Consider the following 23,636-nt stretch of genomic DNA (forward strand, 5'->3'; position numbering starts at 1 on the left):
GCACCTAAACATTTAAGGAAAATTACCCGCCCAGACTTGCGGCACCTAAACAATTAAGTATACTGAATAATTTATAATATTTGAACTTACAGTTATATAATTTAACATCACCAATTCAACTCGAATAAATACTTAAATAAATCACCTTGCACATATATCACGTAGACTAGTAACTATAAACATATTCAAATCACACTATAATAATTAGCAACGGAACTCAATCTCAAATAGGCATATACTAACATGTATTTTCATAAAACACATCATTGCTATCACATATACAAATAACAAGTCAATGTACATGTGCACAAGTCAAGTATGTCATCAAGTATGCTAACTTAAATCTATAATTTAATAAACTATAAAGCACATATCAAATCACTAACCAACACTTCTATATTATAGGTTCATATATTTAATCTATTAAACAATGACTAGCAATCACATATATTAGCACGAAACCATATGTCGAGTTATAATATACAAAATAGCTACCGAACCTAAAATTTAAGTTAACCAGCCTCAGAAGAATGACATTTTACAATACATAGATGAACTTAAACAGAAAAGTTTAAAACATAAAAGTTGTAGGATATTTCGCGACCTTTCCAAAATGGTAAGGCTCGCTAAAAATGACCAAGTAACGAATTCAGAAACTTTAAAATACACAGCTGCATAAGCAGATTCAGCCCTGTTTTCGCAAGTAACTTAGTATTTGAGACTCTTAAATCATAGAATTGATTAATGAACTATAAGTAACAATTGTAGATCCTGAATTAAGCTTTTAAAATTGGTATAGTTCAAAGTCATAGCTAAAATAATGAATTTACTACGAATTTTTGAAGTCAGGATGTATCAAACTGAAATAACAGGACAGATTTTACAAATGGCAGATTTTATCATAATTGCAGGCCGAATTTGGAAAAACACAAAGAATGAATATTGTAGATAATTCCATTATCTTTCCAGAGAGTGCAAAATCATTATCATACGATGAACTAGTTAAAAGCTACGAATTTAACAAGAACTCAGCTTATTTCTAAACGGATTTGACAACACAATTCACAACATATCATGCATATAACTCACTAATAATCCTTCAAATAACTATGTATAAATCTGAAAATTTTGTAGAACAACTCAAAATACCAAGACTGAAATTTAAAACCACCATAAACTATTATAACTTAAACATATATTAACCGGGTCAAGCCATAATCACTTAACGAACCAAAACTCAAGTTATACACTACTACACCATTGTTATAAATCTAAAAACCCGGAAATCATCCTTACCAACTGAAATTTCAGATTTTATAAAATCAAGAATAGTAGTTGTCATTTAGACATTCAATCCGCCTAAGAATATATAAGCGAAATTCAACCAAGTATTGACTTACACAACTCGAAACTACACAAAATCAATTAGCAAGTTCATAACTATAATTAACAAGCAAAAATCAACCTAAACCAAATAATATTTTATTTCACGCATATTACTCAAAATATTCCTGCAGAGAAACAAATTAAAAAAAATTAAAAACAATTTCAATTCGGGAAAAACAATAACACAGCCACGCGCCATCGGAAAAGAAAGGAACCAGGCGGCAACAGCAGTACAACGACAGGCAACAGGTAAAACAATTAACACCCGACTGAACCACATACATATACACACAACGGAGCTACCAGGCCAATTGGCGGCAACTCGCCGGAAGCCACGACGCGGAAATCAACAGAGATAACCAACAACGGTTCGCCGGAAAACGAGAGGGCGATTAACCGGAAAAAAAAAAAGAAAGAGGCGGGGCAGCGATTGGAGATATAAGAGAGGGAGAGAAATTAGAGATTAGAGATGAGAGTACAGAGAGAGATGCAGAGAGATTGTGTGCCAGGAAGAACAGGGAGGGTGGGTTTGTGCGTGTGTTTTGTTTTTACAAACCAACAGCTACCACGTGTCTGCAAAATAAGGAGAGTGTACCACGTGTCTCTACTTACGACTGGAAGCTTAATTTCGGCTCGCCATTATGCAATTATCGATACTAACTTGCGTGTGAAAATAAATCAGAAATATCTCAAAATAATCTCATAATTTTGTAAATATCCCGAAACTAATAAAATAAAATTTTCATAATTTTTTAAAGTATTTTTGACTTGCGCGCTATACCCGCATTTCACAATTAATGAACCGAGCTGCACTTAAAACAATTTCAGAAAATCCCAAAAATAGTCTTAAAATGTTATAAATATCCCGAAGTTTATAAAAACATAAATTTCTTAATTTTAAAATAATTTTTGAAACGCGATTTATACCCGTTTTTAGCAATTAAACGATTCAATGCGCCGGTGAAATTAATCCCAAAAATTTCCAAAATAATTTTAAAATTCTTAGAATATTCCAAACTTAAATAAATATGAGTTTCATAATTTTTGATGAATTTTGCAATTAAATACGGATTTTACAAATAAATGAAATCAGAAAATCACACAGGGCTAAATAATTGATGAAATATTGATTTCTAAATTTTATAAAATCCCAAAAATAATTATTGTAATTATAAAGTCATAAAAATATTTTTAAAGATAATTTAAATATTTATGAAATTAGATTTTCAATAAAATCACTTTTAAAGACAAAAACAAAACGATACGACTCAGTAATTAATAATACAAATAATCCTCAATCACAACTGAGTCCCACACAATTAATATTACATACAACACATAGTTGACAGAATATCCATCCAATCCCTAATATTACTAAACGAACTCAATTTACCGATATCAATAAATGATCGGTTTTCAAATAAACTTTTGAAAATAATACATTTAAGGAAATATTTTCAGATATTAACAAGGATCGCTATAACAGTCAATAATTAACACATTACCATTTAATAACACAAACTCGTCAAATAGGAATAAAATATCCACCATTTTATTCCTTCTAAATCATAAAATCACATACACATATTCAAATATCAATAATAATAATTCTGAAAATACGGGATATTACATCAATGATCTGAGAGACCTTCTTAAGTTCAGCTTCTTTTCTTAGCATCTCTGACTGCTCTTTCTCAAATTCTTTCTCAAACATAGGATCCACTGTATCTTCTTCTTCCCAATCTTCAAAATCACTTTCCTCTTCAGCTTCAAATAACCCATCTTTATCTTCCTGAACTGGTTCAGTGGGAATGTCAAAAATATCAAAGTCATCCTGTTCTCCACTGTAGTAGACATCATCAGCCTTTCCTGTGTTTCCAGCAGAGGTATCTTTTTCTTTCCCTTTGGCACTACTCCCTTTCTTCTCCCCCTTAGTTGAGGGATCCTCTACTGACTTTCCTTTGGAACCTCTATCACCTCCAGAGCCTGATCCTCCACCAGACAGTCCTTCAAAATAAGCTCTTTGTTCTTCATTAGGGCAATGAGAATTCTTGATCATGTAATATAGGTGCTTCATCCCTTCATTGAGATGTTCCATGCCCGTCTCTATCTTTAGAAATCTTGAGGAGTCCAGTGAATGATTCATCTCAACGAGGTCTTCAAGAGAAGTTATTCTTGTATGTAGAGAGCAGAAGTTGGATATGTCATCAGCTGATAAATTTGGAGTGTCCTGAATAGAATTGAGCTTTGGTATTACAGTGGTCTTTAGATCTGAGATGTCATTCCTTATGATTGCAAGCTGATTGTTGACAGAGGTGGAAGAAGAAGACCGTTCAACCACTTGTGCTTTGAATGCTTGAGCTTCAGCTTGGCTTTTAGCAAGTTCTTCTTTTAGGGCAGCAATCTGAGCTAACAGGTTTACAGTATCAGTGTCTGTGTGTGCTCTCACCTGAATTTCACTCGTGTTTGGTTCACTCATCTCACGTGCATGTGTTTGTCTCAATATAATTGCTCGTGAGGAGTCTTCCAGTTGCTGTTCTTGTGTACATGCATTAAAAATCACCCTAGCCTCTTCAAGAGAGGTCAGTGGTGGTGCAATGGGAATTCGCGAGTCCCGATCCTCAGTCAAACCTATCAAATCTTTTGGAATAGATGTCTGAATTGCTTCAGGGATAGATTGACCGAGTTGCCCTCCACTTTCTCCAGATAAATCTGCGAGTGGAGAATCCCATAAGGGAGCCAGAGGTGTTGGATCTGGGAGGGGAGAAAATGACTCTATTAAAGATGGCGGAGAGTCAGATTTTCCCTCTGAAGCATGTGACTGCTCTTCTGCCGTAACTATGGCAGGCACTGTAACCGACTCTACGTGCACTCCTCGCTGTGTGTCCTGAGTATGATCTGGGGAAGTGTATGGTTCCATTGTGAGTAATGGAATTGTGCTTGACTCAGTACAAGATGCCATGGCCCTATGGCGAATTTCAATAGATGCATCCTGTTGAGAGAATGCCTCTAGTAACTGTTCATTGGCCATTTCAAAGTCCATGTCCTGTTGGGAGGACAAGGATGGGCTTTCAGATGCCTCAGAATATGTTCTTCTTTTCTTAGGAGGAGGCAGAGCTGAGGGTTCACTCATATTTAACAATGAACTACTTCCTAGTAATCTCCTGGGTAACATTTTAGACAGTGGGGGAGAGGTTGAGATAGAATGAGACTCTGTGTTTGGCTCTATGACCTAGGATTGAAGCTGTGGTTCTACACTTCATGGTCAGCCCTATCAACCACTGGGGGTCTTTCAACAGAAGTAGGAAGAGAGTGAGAGTGAGGAATTACTACCTGTAATGGAAGAGTCTGGGTGGCTTGAACCACTGGAGGTTGAGGTTGCTGTTCATGGCCGGGAAGATTGAAAATAGGTAAGGGAATATAATTGGCCATGAAAGCAGATACAAGTACTGGAACTTGCATAAATTTGAAGGTTGTGTCTTGGCGAGTGTAAATCTTTTTGCTAACTGGAGGGGGTTCGGTTACCGCAGAGTTAGCAAAAAGTGCTTTGTGTTCAGGGGTGAGTAGATGATCTGCTATAAGCATGAGAAAACGAGCATAGTAACATGATACCCTACGATTTATAGAATGATCACGTAAAGCAGAAGTTAGACGTCTCAAGAGAATGGGAAAAAGTAGTTTGCCAAAATTGATCCTTTGATTGAAAACAACCGCAAGACCAATATACTGCAGAGTGGAAGTGATGTTATGAAAATTGGATTTTGTGCAGTTGGCAAACACTTTGGAAAGTGTATCGAAGAAAATATCCCATTCAGACACCAAATTTGATTTAGAAAGTTTGGTTAAATTGATCACCCCCTGATAGTGAATAGCATTGAAAAAATTTGTGATATCATTTTCAGAGGGTAAATTACAGAAATTGTCTAGTGGAAAATTTAACGCACGATTGACGACTGTTTCATCAACTACATACTGTGTGTTTGCGACGGTGAATGAAAAAGATTTTGAATCATCGGCCACAGTAGAAGTTGTGCAAATCAGTCTAAGTAGATCGACGTTTAAAATCACATTTGATTTCATAGCAGAGCTAACAATCGAATGGTCATTTAAAAATCTAATCCATGGCTTAAATTTTTCAACATCACATTTTTCCGGATTAAAATAACCAACCTGATTATGCGCGACAATTTGGAAATTGAGAGCCATTTAAAATAATAATAAGACACACGCTTTTCAGAATTTTAAGAATAATATTAAGAAAATTCGAATTAATTAAATTAATTTAATAATTTGAATTAAATTAATTATAATCGAAAAATTTAGACAGAAATGTATCTCGTTAAAATTCCTAACTCACAAACACAGTTTTGACAAACCAAAAGACACAAATCAGAAATTGAAAATAAAAATAAAAAGTTCAAAATCAACAAACACAAATTGAATTTGAAGGGGCAAACTGATTTTTATTTGATTTTGCGTTTTTTTTTTTTTTATAATAATTTTTTTTTTAATAAAAATTCAACAGCACCTCTGTATATATATACTTGTATGTATATATCACAAAGTGATGAATTAGTTTGCTGAGTAAAAACTCGAGCAAGGAAGGAATCAGATTGATGGTTTTAGTTCGAAGAGAGAGAAGAGAGAAAATGAGGAAGAAACTGTTCGAATTTTTTTTTTTTTTGAAAGAAATGAAACTGTTGTGATGGTTTAAAACAAAACAACAAACGCCTTTATATAACAGCTGGTATGACAATCCGGGATTGTCATACCGATTGTCATACCAGGCAAAAGAAGGAAAAGAAATAACAGAATAAATACTAAAATTATAACTGGTATGACAATCTGATAGTCATACCGATTGTCATACCAGGCAAAATAAAATAAAATAGATATATATATAATGTTTATAACTGGCAAGACAATCAATAGTCATACCGATTGTCTTGCCAGTATAAAACTATACTGAAAAACACTGAAATGACAATTATATTCGCAAATGACTTTCAGCAAGACAATTTCAATTGTCTTGCCGATTGTCATTCTGGAAATAAAAGGATTTCACACAGAATTAATATGAAAATAAGTATATATATATAAGTACTGAAATGATTTTCAGCAAGACAATTTCAATTGTCTTGCCGATTGTCATTTCAGTAGAAAGACACTCAAATATGTACAGAAACTATATTACAAAATAGTAAAACTAAAATAAAAACTTATAATTTTTACAGAAACAAAGACAATATATCAGAATTTATTATTTTTATTCCAAAAATAGATTTCTATTGAATTTTAGCAAATAAAAATTCATAGAAAAATATTTTTAGAGGAAATAGAATATTCTGAGATATTTTAAATTAACAAGAAGGGAAAATAAAAATAGATAAGATAATATATATTACATAGAAATAAGCAAGAAATATGAAAAAAATGATAAAATAAATTTGCAAATGAATTTTTCATTTATGAAAAATTCATTTGTAAATTCATTCAAGAACAGATCCCAGATATTAACTAAATTAATCACTAAAACTATTCAACATGCCCAATTTACCAACTAATCTGGTAAATGTGGATTCGTCAAGTGGTTTAGTGAAAATATCTGCTATTTGTTCTTCTGTTGGAACAAAAAATAGTTCAACAGTACCATTCATGACGTGCTCTCTAATAAAATGATACCTGATGTCAATGTGCTTTGTCCTCGAGTGCTGCACAGGGTTGTTGGTGATGGCTATTGCACTTGTGTTGTCACATAAAATAGGAATCTTGTTCAATACAGAGCCATAGTCTCGTAGTTGGTTCCTAATCCACAAGATCTGAGCACAGCAGCTTCCAGCAGCAATATATTCAGCCTCGGCCGTTGAGTTGGAAACTGTTTGCTGTTTCTTGCTGTACCATGAGACTAGCCTGCTTCCTAGGAATTGACAACTTCCTGAGGTGCTTTTCCTATCAACAACACTTCCTGCATAATCTGAATCTGTATATCCGACAAGGTTAAAACCAGATTCTTTAGGGTACCAAATACCTAGATTTGGTGTTCCCTTAAGATATCTTAAGATTCGTTTAACAGCAACGAGATGAATATCTCTAGGATCCGCTTGGAACCTTGTACATAAACATGTAGCATACATAATATCTGGTCTACTTGCAGTAAGATAGAGTAACGAGCCAATCATACCTCTGTAGCTTGTGACATCTACCTTAATGGAGTTTTCACATGGTCCAAGCTTGACAGCTGTAGTTGATGGAGTCCTTGCTGATGCAGAATCCTCTAGATTGTACTTTTTGAGGAGTTCCTTGAGATACTTGGATTGACAAATAAATGTTCCATCTAACCTTTGATTTACTTGTAATCCAAGAAAGAACTTCAGCTCTCCCATCATGCTCATTTCAAACTTGCTGTGCATTAACTTAGCAAATCTCTTACAGAGATTATCATTAGTAGACCCAAATATTATATCATCCACATAGACTTGGACTAATATAGTATCATTCTTATGTTTTTTAGAAAAGAGAGTTTTGTCTATGACACCTCTAATAAAGCTATTTTCAATAAGAAATTCAGAGAGAGTGTCATACCATTTTCTTGGAGACTGTTTTAGCCCATAGATAGCCTTGAAAAGAAAGAAGACAAAATCCAAATGATCTGGATCTTCAAAACCAGGAGGTTGCTCTACATATACCTCTTCATCCAGCTTTCCATTCAGAAAGGCGCTCTTGACATCCATTTGATAAACTTTAAAGTTTGAAAATGCTGCGAATGCCAGAAATATCCTGATGGCCTCAAGTCTAGCCACTGGAGCATAGGTTTCATCATAATCAATACCTTCAGCTTGAGAATACCCTTTAGCTACCAGTCTTGCCTTGTTTCTTGTAACCACACCATCTTCATTTAGTTTATTCCTGAATACCCACCTAGTACCAACAGCTTTCTTGTGTACAGGCCTAGGTACCAGTTTCCAGACTTGTTGACTTTCAAACTGATTGAGTTCATCTTGCATAGCAATCACCCAATCTGGATCAGTCAGTGCTTCTTCAATTTTCTTAGGTTCCATCTCAGAAAGAAATCCTGAGAACAGACACTCATTTTGAGTAGCACGTCTAGTTCTGACTCCAACATCTGGATCACCAATAATCAACTCAAAAGGGTGAGCTTTATTCCAGACAATCTGTCTTGGAAGATTTGATCTTGATGATTCGCCTTGAAATTCATTGTGATGTTGTGTCCTACTAGATGATCCTTCAGCATCTCCCCCTGAGTTGTTGCCATGTTGACTTGAAGATTCTCCGTCAGTAGCAGTGGTATCTCCATTGTTGCCAAAGTTTCCATCACTATTACCTTGAGTATCATTAGGATTAACAGGTTCTTCACCAGCAACAACCTCAGGTTCTTGACCATGTTCTGATTCTGAATCTGACGTATCATCAAACTTCAGTTTCTCAGAAGGATCTTCAGTTTGGATACTAGGGAGTTTAGTGTCATCAAATGTAACATTGACACTTTCAGTTACTTTGTGTTGATCAATGATATACACTCTATATGATCTTCTTCCATATCCAACAAAAATACCCTCATATGCCTTTGCCTCGAACTTACCACGACGATCATCTCCATCCTTGAGCACGAAGCATCTGGCACCAAATACATGAAAGTATTTGATAGAAGGTTTCTGTTCATTCAAAATCTCATAAGGAGTTTTCATGAAGTCTTTGTTGATTAGAGTTCGATTCTGAGTATAACATGCAGTATTGACAGCTTCAGCCCAAAAGTACATTGGAAGACCTGATTCATTTAACATCGTTCTTGCAGCTTCAATCAATGTACGATTCTTCCTTTCTACCACTCCATTTTGCTGAGGGGTTCTAGGAGCTGAAAATTGTCTGGTAATCCCTTTGTCTGTACAGAATCCATTGAGAAGTGTATTCTTGAATTCTGTCCCATTATCTGACCTTATTGCTCTAACAGGGACGTTAGAATCTAACTCAATCATCTTGATATGATCAATCACAACTTGTGGTGTTTCATCCTTAGAGTGAAGAAATAAAACCCACGTATACTTGGAATAGTCATCAACTATCACAAGACAGTAACACTTCTTTGACATAGAAAGGATATTAACTGGACCAAATAAATCCATGTGCAATAATTGCAAAACACCAGTTATGGAAGATGTGTCAGTGCCTTTGTGACTTGCTTTCTTTGACTTTCCTTTCTGGCAAGCCTCACATAGTCCTTCTGGAGAGAATTCCAGCTGAGGCAGACCTCTTACCAATTCTCTTTTGACAAGAGAATTCATTGTTTTGAAATTGAGATGGGAAAGTCTCTTGTGCCATAGCCAACTCTCATCTGACGATGCCTTTGCATAGAAACAATTGACTTCAAGATTGCTTCCAGAGTTCATGTCAGCTACGAACAGATTTCCTTTCCGGATTCCCATTAAGGAGGGTTTTTCACTTTTCTTGTGTAGAATCTGACACTTCAGCTTGTCGAATAAAACATTGTAGCCGTTGTCACAGAACTGACTAATGCTAAGCAGATTGTGTTCAAGTCCTTGCACAACATATACATTTTCAATGATAACATTTCCAGCTTGCAAACAGCCATATCCCTCCGTTAAACCTTTGCTGTTATCTCCAAAGGTAACCACTGGGCCAGCTTTCTCAACCACATTTGATAGCAGGGCTCTATCTCCGGTCATATGTCTTGACGATCCGCTGTCAAGAATCCACACTACCGGTTGTACCTGTTTAATGCCCTCTTTTCTTGACGATGAGGTGCTTGCATTACTAGCCATGAGAGTAAGATTCTCAACTTCTTCATCTTCACTGTCAGTATCATCCCAGCTTCTTCCCTTTGCCAGGTACGCCCTTTCAGATTTACTCTTCTGATTAGAATCGTAAGAGTTCTTCCTAGCTTGTTTTGGCTTCCTGCATTCTGTGGCAAAGTGTCCCAACTCATTACAGTTGAAGCATCGAATGGTGCTTCGATCAACCATCCCTGTTTTATACCCACCACTGCTGGTGTTAGAGGATGAAGATCCACCTTTCTGGAATCTGTTGTAGTTGGACTTGTACTTGAACTTGGGATTCCTTTTGAATCTGACATTTGAGAATCTCTTGACAATCAGGGCCATTGACTCATCCTCCAATTGCTCCAGTTCTTCCAAGGAATAATAATCATCTCCTGATTGATTTGTAGTAGGAGAATCAAATTCTGCTACTATCACATTATCTTCAACCTTGGAAGACTGTACCATTCTATCTGACTGTTGAGATTGTTGTTGATATTGTGGTTGTTGTTGTTGTTCATCAGCTACTAGAGCAGTAGACGTGCTGACCACTCTTCCTTTCCCGTAAACTTCCTTCTGCTGAATCTGCTCCAGCTCATAAGTCTTTAACACACCATAGAGCCTTTCCAAAGAAATCTCACTCAGATCTCTTGCTTCTCTTATGGCAGTGATTCTATGTTCGAGATGAGTTGGCAGTGTTAAAAGGAACTTTTTGTTGACCTCCCTGATGGAATAGTATTTACCATTAATATTCAGGTTGTTGATCAATGCATTGTACCTCTCAAACACTTCAGTGATTCCTTCTCCTGGATTTGATTTGAAATATTCATATTCAGAGGTTAGGATTTCTAGTTTGTTCTCCCTAACTTCCTCTGTGCCTTCATTAATAATCTCAATAGTTTCCCAGATATGTTTGGAATCTTTACAATTCATCACATGTCTATTCATCAGGGGATTAAGGGAATCTACTAAGATTAATTGAAGGCTAGCATCCAGGGAAGCTTCTTCTATTTCAGCAGGAGAGAAGTCCTCAGGATCCTTCACATAAGTTCTCGCTTTGGTGATCACCACATCATTTTCTATTACCTCTGGTTCCATAACCATAGGAATTTTTGGACCCTTCTTCAACACTTGCAAATATTTGGGATTAGCAACCTGTAAAAACAGTAGCATCTTCTTCTTCCACATAACATAATTTTCTTTATCGAAAAGTGGAATTTTAACGGTTCCAACTTTTTGTGTAGTCATTATGAATTTTTTTAAGTGAATAAAAAATTCAAGAAGTGAAAGAAACACAAAAGTCTAGGATCTAGATTTGTACGTTAATCAGAAGGCTCTGATACCAATTGTTAGGTCCCAATTTGTTTGTAGAAGGGGGGGTTGAATGCAAACAATACCGTTTAGTCGAATAAAATGCGGAATAAAATTGTGAAACAAAATTCAAGTTAAATAAAACTTTTATTAAACTTGAAAGGTGTTACAACTACGGTATCGGTTACAAGGGATTAATCTCAAATCAATTATTACAAATCTAGAATAAATTCGACATGAACTTTTTCTATTTTTGTAATTAAAAGATCAAATGCTAAATGCGATTTGAGATTAAGTTCTAAGGATTTTAATCCGCTAGATTGATACACAAGAACAAGAGAGTGATTTCTAGTTGATTGGATTTAACTTTGCAAGCTAGAAATTGTAATCTTGAATTAGCAGATAAGATGAAATATTTGGCTGCTTGTTCTCTGTTTTATTCTTGGCTTCTGTTTGATTGCTTTTTTGTGTAAGTAAGTAAATTGGATGCTTCTGCTTCTTTTTAATCAACACAGCCGAGATCAATGAACTGGTAAGACAATCCTTTGTCCAATAATACTTTCGGTGTGACAATCTTTTAGAGCTAGCAAGACAATTAAAATGAACTAGCAAGACTTTCGGTATGACTATTGATTGTCATACCGATTGTCATATTAGTTCAAATGAAATTGTTTTACTGAATTAATAAGTGATTTTAATCTAAATAATAATTCTATCAAGACAATCAACTGAATTAGCATGACATTCGGTATGACTATCAATTGTCATACTGATTGTCATACTAGTACAATCAGTTGTCTTTTTAGAATTAAAACAGATTTTAACCAATTAAAATTCTGAAAAACCTTAATATTAATTCAGAATTAATTAATCAATTTAATTCAATTAATAAATAAATTAATAAATTAATCCTTGCAGATATAATTTATTTTCTTAATTAAATTATATGACTTAATTAATTAATAGAGAATTAATACTAACGCTGAGCAGCATCCATTCTTCTGACAATCTTCTGAAAGTCACTGAGACTTATGAATCAATTCTGCCACTTCAATGCTGACACTCGATGTACTGTCTGGTTCATGAGTGACTAACTTTCGTGACGTTTCTTCATGTCTTGACTTTGATGTTCTGATTGAATCCTTGTAATAAATGATACCCTGACGAGATCTCTGTCACTTGATTAAATCCACGATCTTGATTTATATCACTGAGGCATGATCAAATTCTTGAACTTCTTCCAGTGAATCTTCAAGTCTGCAGATGAACAATGTTTCTTTATTCTTTGACAGATGTTACTTTGTGAGATCTCTCTGATGATAGATCCACTATTTACTTATTACATTCTTATTTGAGTTGAGTTAAATACTCGAATAAACGAGTAGGCTATGACATATGCCTTTCAAGATAGATTGAGGAGATTAATCGACCTAGTCGGAGTACATATATTGATAAAGTATTGCATCATTTTTGGATGCAGGAGGCAAAGAAAGGATACGTTTCGATGTCTCATGGGAGAGTGATCTCAAAGGATAACTAGCCCTGAAATCATTGGAATATAAGGGCCGTTTGAGAAAGTTCCATATGCTTCAACAATTGGATCTATAATGTGTGCAATGATATGCATTTATTCTGATATTTTCGTATACTTTGAGCATGACGAGCAGATACCAGTCTAATCTAGGCGAGGGTCAGTAGATAGTTTTCAAGAATATTATTAAGTACTTAAAGAGGACTTAAAGATTTTTTTTGGTGTATGGAGAAGATAGGGAACTCGTTGTAAAGGGTTACACAGTTGCTACTTTCTGAACCTAATTTTTGGACAGACAAGGATGTCTATGTGTTTATATCTATTTTTTGTTTTGTCTAAATATAAGTGATGTTAGCTGGAATAGTTCACAGCAAGAACATTGATGATTCTATAATAGAAGCCAGATATATTGATGCTTTTAAAATAACCAAGGAGACTGTTTGGGCATGTCCTTAGGTGATATCACCTTATTAATGATTTAATTATCAAGGAGATATATATGTAAATTACATAGTAATGATAATATTGCAGACCTACTAACTAAGGTTTTGTCGCAGCAGAAGCACGATGGTCATACTAGTTCCATGAGTATTAGATACATGGGTGATTGGCTCTAGTACAAATGGGAGATTGGTAGTGTTTGTTCCTTAGAGACAACACTATAATTGTTGGGAATATGTTGTGAACTTGATGATTACATTAACAAAACACCTTAGTAGATTTAACTTGGTAAAAAATGTAGCACTCGACGGATGATCAAATATAGTCCCGACGGATAACTCGATTATAGTCCCGACGGATGATGATTTGTCATCCATCGAGTGAGTAGCTTATGTAATAATAAGTATTGTAACTCATATCTGTAAACAACTTTGTATAGATTCTGTAGTAGTATATGAGTCATGCTGACTCTTATTAGATATGCAGAATAGGTTGATTAATTGTAAATATAAGATGTTTTATAATTCTGCATAAGTGAAATGAAGTCAAGTATCAAATAGCTACCCGACGGATGATCAACAAAGCTACCCGACGGATGATAAGCATGTACCCGACGGATCATCAATTTAAATGTTTGTTGACAGTGACAACACAGTCACATGCGTTGGGTGTTTGCAAAAGGAATATGGCATCCTGTTTAATAGGAAATAAAGAACAAAGAAGCATTAAAATTTCTATGCAAGTTAAGAAGATTTTCAAAGATGCTGGAATAGAGTAGTGAAGCAGCATGGAGTTTGACTTGATAGTTTTGCTTTATTATCCTGTCTTATTACCATGTAAACTTGGTGGTATATAAACCAAGTGTAGCTAGTAGAACAAACAACTAAGCAAACACTTTTAGAAGAGAAATAGAAAAAGCTGTAACTGTTAAGAATTTCTCTGTAGTTGGTTTGTTCACTTGTAAAGCAGTTGTGAGATAATTTTTTCTTCACAGAGTTCTTAATTCGATATATATATATATATATCTGGTGGATACTTTCAAATCCACTAGAAAGTTTTAAAGACTTGTGTTTTTATTACTTTGTATTTTTGATTTATTTAACTTGTGATTCCGCACCTTGCAAATCAAAAGACGTATATATATAGTTTGAGTTAGAACATTTTATAGTTCAAGAAAAAGTTTACTGGAATTACATTCAACCCCCCTTCTGTAATTCTTGCTGCATTGTTAGGGACTAACAATTGGTACCAGAGCAAGCTCTTGAAGCACAAAGAGTTTAAAGATCACAACAAATAGCAAGATGAACAAAAAGGATGTTGGAGTCAAGCTTCCTTTTCTGGACAAAGATAATTACTGGAAGGTAAAGATGCATCTTCATTTACTTTCTCAAGATGAGGCCTATGTGGATTGCATAGAGAGAGGTCCTCATGTACCAATGAGAGCTGCAACTGGAAATGAGCTGCAACTGGAAATGAGCCAAGGCATGAATGGTCAGATCCTGATATTGAACAAGTCAGGAAAGATAAGAAGGCCATGAATTTTCTGTTCAATGGAGTTGATGGTGACATGTTTGATAACATCATTAACTGCAAGACAACCAAGGAAGTTTGGGATACCATTCAAATAATCTGTGATGGCACTGAACAAGTTAGAGAAAACAAGACACAGTTACTAATTCAGCAATATGAGCATTTCCACTGTGAAGAAGGTGAAACTCTCACTGATATCTTTAGTAGATTTCAAAAGCTATTAAATGCTCTGAAGCTGCATGGAAGAGTCAACCAAACCAAAGATTCTAACCTCAAATTCTTGAGATCCCTTCCAAAAGAATGGAAACCAATGACAGTCTCCTTGAGAAATTCACAAGAATACAAAGAGTTTACTCTAGAGAGACTGTATGGCATTCTAAAGACTTATGAGCTTAAAATAGAGCAAGATGAAAGAATGGAGAAAGGGGGGAAGAAAGGAGGGTCCATTGCACTGGTTGCTAAGTTAGAGAAAGAGAAGGAGATGAAGATAGAAGCTGTTGAGTCTACTTTAAAGGTCTGTAAAAACAAGGGCAAGGGACTGATAGCAGAAAATGAAGATTCTTTGAGCCAAGATGATATGGATGATATTGATGAATATCTTGCATTTATTTCCAGAAGATTTGCCAAGCTCAAGTTCAAGAAGAACTTTGGAGCAGCTAAGCCAAATAGAAACATGGTGGATAAATCAAAATTCAAGTGTTTTAAATGTGGCTTAGCAGGGCACTTTGCCAGTGAGTGTAGAAAGTCAGATTCCAGCAAGAAGAAGCTTGAGCCTGTGGATTATAAACAGAAGTATTTTGAGTTGCTTAAACAAAAGAAAATGGCTTTTATTACACAAGAAAATGACTGGGCAGCAGATGGTCTGGATGAGGATGAAGATGTCAGCTATGTCAATCTAGCCCTAATGGCCAAGTCTGATGAAACAGAGAAAGGTTCTTCAAGTAATCAGGTAATCACCACTAACCTTGCACATTTATCTAAAGTTGAGTGTAATGATGCAATAAATGACATGTCTATAGAATTATATCATTTACGTGTTACACTTAAGTCCCTCACTAAGGAAAATGCTAAAATCAAAGAAAATAATTTGTTTTTAAGTGAGAGGAATAATGTGCTAGAGTCTCAGTTTATTGAATTTGAAAAATTGAGAATAAAATGTAAGATTGCTAAGGATGAATTAACTGAGTCCTTGAAGAAAGAAGAGATTTTGAAGAAGCAACTTGAACGAGAACAAGAGGTGATTAAGACATGGAAATTATCTAGAGATGTCCATGCTCAAATCACCAAAGTTCAAGGTATTGAGTCCTTCTGTGATGCAACCTGGAAAAAAAGTAAAGAGAAGCTGGAATCCAATTTGGTTGAAGGATTGCTAACAGATGTGGACTCGACGGATGATGAGAGTCATCCGTCGGATAATCAAAAAGGTTATCCGTCGAGTGACATAAATCCTCATCCGTCGGTTGTGAGCAAACCTGTGAGTAAAGCCAAACTTGCCAAGTTAAATGAAAAATATGGATCAGTTTCCAAAAACTTTATTTCATGAGAATCAAGTCAAGTGAAGAAGGAGAAGAAAGTGAATGTTGGTCATTTGTCCATCAAGCAACTGAATGACAGATTAGAAAAGATTGAGGTTAAAACAGAAGCTAAAAAGAAAAACAATAGAAATGGAAAAGTAGGAATTAACAAACATAACAACTACACACCTGATAAATATACTCCTAGAAAAATTTGTGTTAAGTATGGTAGTGTTAATCATTTGTCTATTAATTGCAAAATTGCCATGCCTACTTCCATATCTTTACCACCTTCTTTTCTCAACATGATTGTTATGCCTTCTATGCCTATGAATGCTATGGCTGCATAGAATATGAATGCATAATTTGCCAATATGCCATTTGCACCTGATCCTTATTATGCCGCATTTAGTATGCCTCAAATGCCATTTAGCATGCCTTACTGGAATAACATGTTTGCAAGCAGCATGCCTTTTCCTGTTAACCAAAATATGCATGATAATTCTATTCAAATGACTGGTCTCAAAGGTCTAACTCAAATGACTAAGGATGAATCAGAAACTCCCAAGTCTAATGAGATTAAACCTAAGAAACCAAAGAAGAAAGCTAACAAGGCAGGACCCAAGAAAACTTGGGTACCAAAATCAACTTGATTTGATTTTTGTGTATGCAGGGAAACAGAAAGAATCTGTGGTATCTGGATAGTGGGTGCTCAAGGCACATGACTGGAGATTCTACCCTACTCACTGGATTTAAGGAAAGAGCTGGCCCAAGTATTACTTTTGGAGATGACAGCAAGGGTTTTAATGTGGGATATGGCTTGATTTCTAAAGACAATGTCATCATTGAAGAGGTTGCCCTAGTGGATGGTCTCAAGCACAATCTATTACGTATCAGCCAGCTTTGTGATAAGGGCAACATAGTAACATTAAATTCAGTAGCCTGTGTTGTGACAAACAAAAGAAGAAATAATGTGGTTCTCACTGGAGTGAGAAAAGGAAATGTGTATCTAGCTGACTTCAACTCATCAAATGCAGAATCTGTCACTTACCTTCTTAGCAAAGCAAGTCAAGATGAAAGTTAGCTATGGCACAAGAAGCTGTCCCATCTAAACTTCAAGACCATGAATGAGCTTGTCAAGAAAGAACTGGTTAGAGGTATTCCTCAAGTGGAGTTTACAAAAGATGGACTGTGTGATGCTTGCCAAAAGGGAAAGCAAATCAAAGCATCATTTAGAAAGAAGCTTGATTCAACAATTGAAGAACCTTTGCAATTACTATACATGGATTTGTTTGGACCAGTCAATGTGTTGTCCATCTCAAGGAAAAGATTTTTCCTAGTAATTGTGGATGATTTCTCAAAGTTCTCTTGGACATATTTTCTAAAGTCTAAAGATGAAGCTAGTGAAATAATCATCAATCACATAAGGCAAGTCAACAATCATCCTGATTTAAAGTAAGAAGAATAAGGAGTGACAATGGAACTGAGTTCAAGAATTCTGTGATGAGATCATTTTGTGAAGAAACTGGGATTATGCATGAATTTTCTGCAGCAAGGACTTCACAACAAAATGAAGTGGTAGAAAGAAAGAACAGATCCCTTATTGAAGCTGCAAGGACAATGCTTAAAGAATCAAAGTTACCAACATACTTTTGGGCTGAAGCTGTAAACGCTGCCTACTACACTCAAAATATCTCTTTGGTGAATCAAGCAAAATGGATAACTTCCTACCAATTGTTCAAGAACAGGAAATCAACTCTAAATTTTTTTATGTCTTTGGCTGTAAATGTTATATCTTGAAGAATTAAACTGATTAACATGGGAAGTTTGATGCTAAAGTAGATGAAGGAATTTTTGTTGGATATGCTGTGGGAAAAGCATATAGAGTCTACAATCTAAGAACCAATATTGTTGTGGAATCAATACATGTTGTGTTTGATGATAAAAAGATTGAAAGACTGTAAGATGGAGATTCAATGAGAGCCTCAAATTTGATAGTGTGGAGATGGTTAGTGATGACAGTGATGATGAAAGTGATCAAGAAACTACAACTAAGGATAGTGCAGAAAAATCTACAACTAATGAAGCTAATAACTCATCATCCATCGAGTTACAAAATGCTTCATCCATCGGGAGAAAATCTGCATCATCCATCGGGAGACAATTAAATCAGTCTCATCCATCGGAACTCAAAGTGCTTCATCCGTCGGGTCATTGAGAGAAGCTGAAAGTCAAGGTAGATCACTCACAGAAAGTTCCCCTCTCTCAAATCAAAGACTCACTAACTCGGGGGGATTTTCTCATAATCAAAACTCAGTCATACATCAAGACAACAATGAGGCCTCTTCATCTAGAGCAAATCTACCACACCATAGAAAATGGACAAGAGATCACCCCTATGAGCTAATTATTGGTGATGCATCTTCTAGAGTTCAGACAAGGAAAGCAACTCAAGAAGAATGTTTTTGTAGCAGCTTCTTATCTAAGGAAGAACCAAAGAAGGTAGAAGAAGCTCTGTTGGATCCTGATTGGATTTTAGCTATGCAGGAGGAGCTAAACCAATTTGAAAGGAATAAAGTATGGAAGCTGGTACCCAAGCCTAAAGGAAAGAATCCAATAGACACCAAATGGGTATTCAGAAACAAGATGGATGAAAATGGCATAGTAGTCAGGAACAAAGCTAGATTGGTTGCTAAGGGCTATTATCAACAAGAAGGAATAGATTTTGATGAAACCTTTGCTCATGTTGCAAGACTTGAAGCCATCAGAATCTTCTTAGCCTATGCAGCCCTGCCAATTTCAAGGTCTATCAAATGGATGTCAAGAGTGCTTTTCTAAATGGAGATTTGGAGGAGGAAGTCTATGTCAGTCAACCTCCTGGTTTTGAAGACCCAAATTTCCCAAATCATGTCTACTATCTTTTGAAAGCACTCTATGGACTGAAGCAAGCACCTAGAGCCTGGTATGATACTTTATCAAAGTTCCTTTTGGAAAATCACTTCACAAGAGGTACTGTGGATAAAACTTTATTCTTTAGAAATGTTAATTGCTCAGTATACTTGTTCAAATCTATGTAGATGATATTATATATGGCTCTACAGATGAAAAACTTTGCAAAAAGTTTGCCAAATTGATGCAAAGTAAGTATGAAATGAGCATGATGGGAGAACTAACTTACTTTCTTGGTTTACAAGTTAAGCAAGTTAGTGATGGAATATTCATTAGTCAAACTAAATACATTCATGATCTTTTAAAGAAGTTTAATCTAATGGATTGCACATCTGCAAAAACTCCCATGGCCACTACAACTAAGTTTGAATTAAACACTACTGAAAAGTCTGTGGATATTTCAAGTTATAGGGGCATGGTTGGTTCACTTCTGTACCTAACAGCTAGTAGGCCAGATATAATGTTTGCTACTTGTCTTTGTGCTAGATTTCAGGCTGATCCTAGAGAATCTCATTTATTAGCTATTAAGAGAATTTTCAGATATCTCAAGGGAACACTAAAACTTGGCATTTGGTACCCTAAAGATTTTGGTTTTGATCTAACTGGTTATTCAGATGCAGATTATGCAGGTTGTAAAATAGACAGAAAAAGTACAACATGAACCTGTCAGTTTCTAGGAAACAAGCTTGTGTCCTGGTTCAGTAAAAAGCAAAATTCAGTTTCTACTTCTACAACTAAAGCTGAATATATTGCTGCTGGTAGTTGCTGTAAACAGATTCTATGGATGAAAAACCAATTGTTGGACTATGGTCTACAAGTGGATAGGATTCCTATTTTCTGTGATAACACAAGTGCAATTGCCATCACTGAAAATCCAGTACAACATTCAAGAACAAAGCACATAGACATCAAATACCACTTCATAAGGGAACATGTAATAAATGGTACTGTGGAACTACATTTTGTTTCAAGTGAAAAACAGCTTACAGATATATTTACCAAGCCACTGGATGAATCCACCTTTTCAAGGTTGGTAAGTGAGTTAGGTATGCTTAATTATTCTTGAATCTTTTCAGATATTTTGCAAGTTGTAATGCAGCCAGAATTCAATTGATTTTTCAGTCTTGGATGAAATTTTGGCTAAGTCAAAATTTACATCCCGACGGATGATCATTATCCATCGAGTTCGATCATCCTTCGGAATACAATTTGTTAATAAAATCAATTATTTTTCTGGAATATTTTATAACTCGACGGATAACTGATTTATCCTCATCCGTTGAATTGTTTCAATCCTAGCCGTTAATTCTCTGAACATTATCCATCAAGTATACTTATGGTTTGTAAGCATAACACGACGGATAAGTGATGGAATTTTTAAAGTTTATTTTTAAACGGCTATTTTGGGCGATTTTTGTTGGTCACTTTATTTCACTTTATTATTTTTGACAGTTATTTTTTGAGAGAGTATAAAAGCAAAATTTATTTCATTACTTTTCTTTTATCATTCTCAATTCATCCGCTCTAACTTCTTTCTTTCTCAAAAGCAATTACCCTATCTCTCTGCAATTTTTACTCCCTAACAATGGCACCAGTCGTCAAAATCATGTCTCAATCTGGCTTTATTTAAGAGAAGAACAATTTCATAGCTCTAGTGAATAAGGGGATTCAACAGTCTGGCGACTACCATAAAATGATGGATTTTGTGCAAGGATGTAAGCTCAACTATGCCATGCTAGAGTCTCCCACTATCTACTGTGAGGTTGTGGAGGAGATATGGACAACTACAGTGTACAACTCAACTGACAAGACCATCACTTTTACTATTAAAGGTAAGGAATTCTGTGTTAATAGTGACATTGTTAAAGCATGCTTTAGGATTGCTGATAATACTGTCACTACTCCACACACAGACACTGATATTTTTAACATGTTAAACTTCATGGGTTATGCACTCACCATCTCTAAATTAAGTGAAATTAGGAGATTTGGTCTTAGGAAAGAATGGAGTTACCTGTGTGATGTAGTTACTAAAGTATTTTCTGGTAAAATTAACAATTTTGATTCTGTTAATATCTCCATGCTCAACATGCTTTACATGCTAGTAACTAATAAATACTTCAATTTTAGTGATCTAGTCTTGTTTGAGTTGGGGTTTAAGTTAGGGGAGCTTAATAAGAGGGGTAAGAGTGTTTATCATGCTAGATTTTTCATGATGCTTGCTAACCACCTCTCTGGGGATATTGTGATTGAGAACCCAACCAACAAGTTAAATTGTTGGGTTCAAGAAAGAAGAATTATTGCAGATCTCAATAGAGCAGATCACCACAAAGAGGTGCCACTCTTCTACTTTCCAGTAATGGAGGCACCTCAGGTAAGTGAGGTAATTTCAACTGTCTCTACTCTTCCAACCTCAAACATTTCTTTGCCTTCTAGTGTAGCAGTGGCATCTGTGTCAATGACCAAACAGATGCCTATCCAAGCTACCAAAACCAAAGTTTCAAAAACAAAAACAGGTGAGGGACAGGGCGAAAATCAAAGAAGCCCTAAGAATAAGGATGGTGAGCATAGTGTACCCAAACAAAGCCACACCACAGTTTCCAAAGAAACTATGGTTGTTAATAAGGACAAAAGCTCAATTCAAGTTTCATACTCCCAAAAGGATGTAACTATTGAAACAAGCTCTCAACCAGAAGCACTGAACAAAAGGGGTAGGGACACAAGTTTACCACAAACTTACACAAGAAAGAAGAAAACTAAAACCCTTGGGGATGCACAGGGTACACACACAGTGCAAACTGGAGCTAAAGACCTAGTAACTGCACCATCTCAAAGTCAAATTGATGTGGCTCCAACAAATGTGAAGTGACAGTCAAAATCTGTACAAATTGAAACACCTCAAACACCAAATTCTCCCACACACTCTTTGGATGTTGACATGATTCAAACATCTCAAACATATTCTCCATCTTTAACTCTGTTGCAGAAGCCAAAAATCAATGCAAGTGAGCATCATCTCTTAGATGATTTGTTGGCTCACTTTCCATTTCTTTCTGAGACTGTTGAGACATCTGTGCCAAAATTTTCATCAATTTGCATAGAGTCTACAATAGTCTCTACTCCACGCTCATTCATTTCTACTCACTCGATGGATATTGTTCATCCATCAAGTAGTGATTGTATCCCGACGGATGTGCCTAACAGCAGTCATCCGTCGGATAGTCAAATTACTAACCCGATGAATATTTCTCATCCGTCGGGTATCTGTGCACAACTCCAAAGTTCAACTATAGTTACAAGTACAGATGACTTAGTAATTGTGCAATCACTATTAGGATTGAGAGAAGGTAGTGACTTGAGTGAGAGTCTGGGTTGCTTCCTGGAAAAAGGATAGGAAAAGAGTGATCCATTGCAGTCCATTTCTTCAGGACTAGCAAAAGTGAGTGTGAGGAGTCCCACCTTAGATGGTGAAGGTGAGGGTGTGAGGGTGGGGAGCCATGGTGAGACCTTGATGCAAGAAAAGAGAGAAAATGAGAGAAATGCAGGTACTGGAGATATAAGGGTGGATGTCATTGTAAGTGAGTTAATGAATGTCCAGGATGCAGACAGGGAGGGACTATCTCAACAAACTCAAGCTATTATAGATTCTACCTCCTTGGATGCTGAGACATTTACTCACCCTGTTCCAGCATATCAACTTTTAGCTGGACAGGGCAATGATAATGCATAAAGAATTCTCAATTTGGTGCACACCACACAGTCCATGCAAAGAGCTAAGGATGCCATTACAGCTTTGCCCTCAACAGTTGGTGATGTTGATTATGAGACAGGTGGTTCAGAAGAATTCTTTGGAGGTGAGGGTGGAGATAGTGAAGAAGAGCCATTAGACATAGGGGGAGAAGTAGGCCCTAGTTCCAAATCAAGCATGCCATCATGGGCCTTCTCCAAGAAATGTGATGATCACCATTTCAAGACCACACTCATCCAACTTATCAGCCAAACACAGTCTGCACTTCAATCATCCACAAATGCTAGCACCAAGAAGCTTCTGCAAGGACATCTTGCTTCTCTCCAACTACAGCAAATCTCAGGCTACCAACAAAGTCAAAATGTCTCCCTCATCAAAAATGAAGTTGATCAACTTAAGAAAGACATCTCTGACAAGTTGGAAGCTAGACTTCC

The sequence above is a fragment of the Apium graveolens genome, chromosome 5, assembly GCF_009905375.1.
Source record: "Apium graveolens cultivar Ventura chromosome 5, ASM990537v1, whole genome shotgun sequence".
In the NCBI taxonomy this organism is placed as follows: Eukaryota; Viridiplantae; Streptophyta; class Magnoliopsida; order Apiales; family Apiaceae; genus Apium; species Apium graveolens.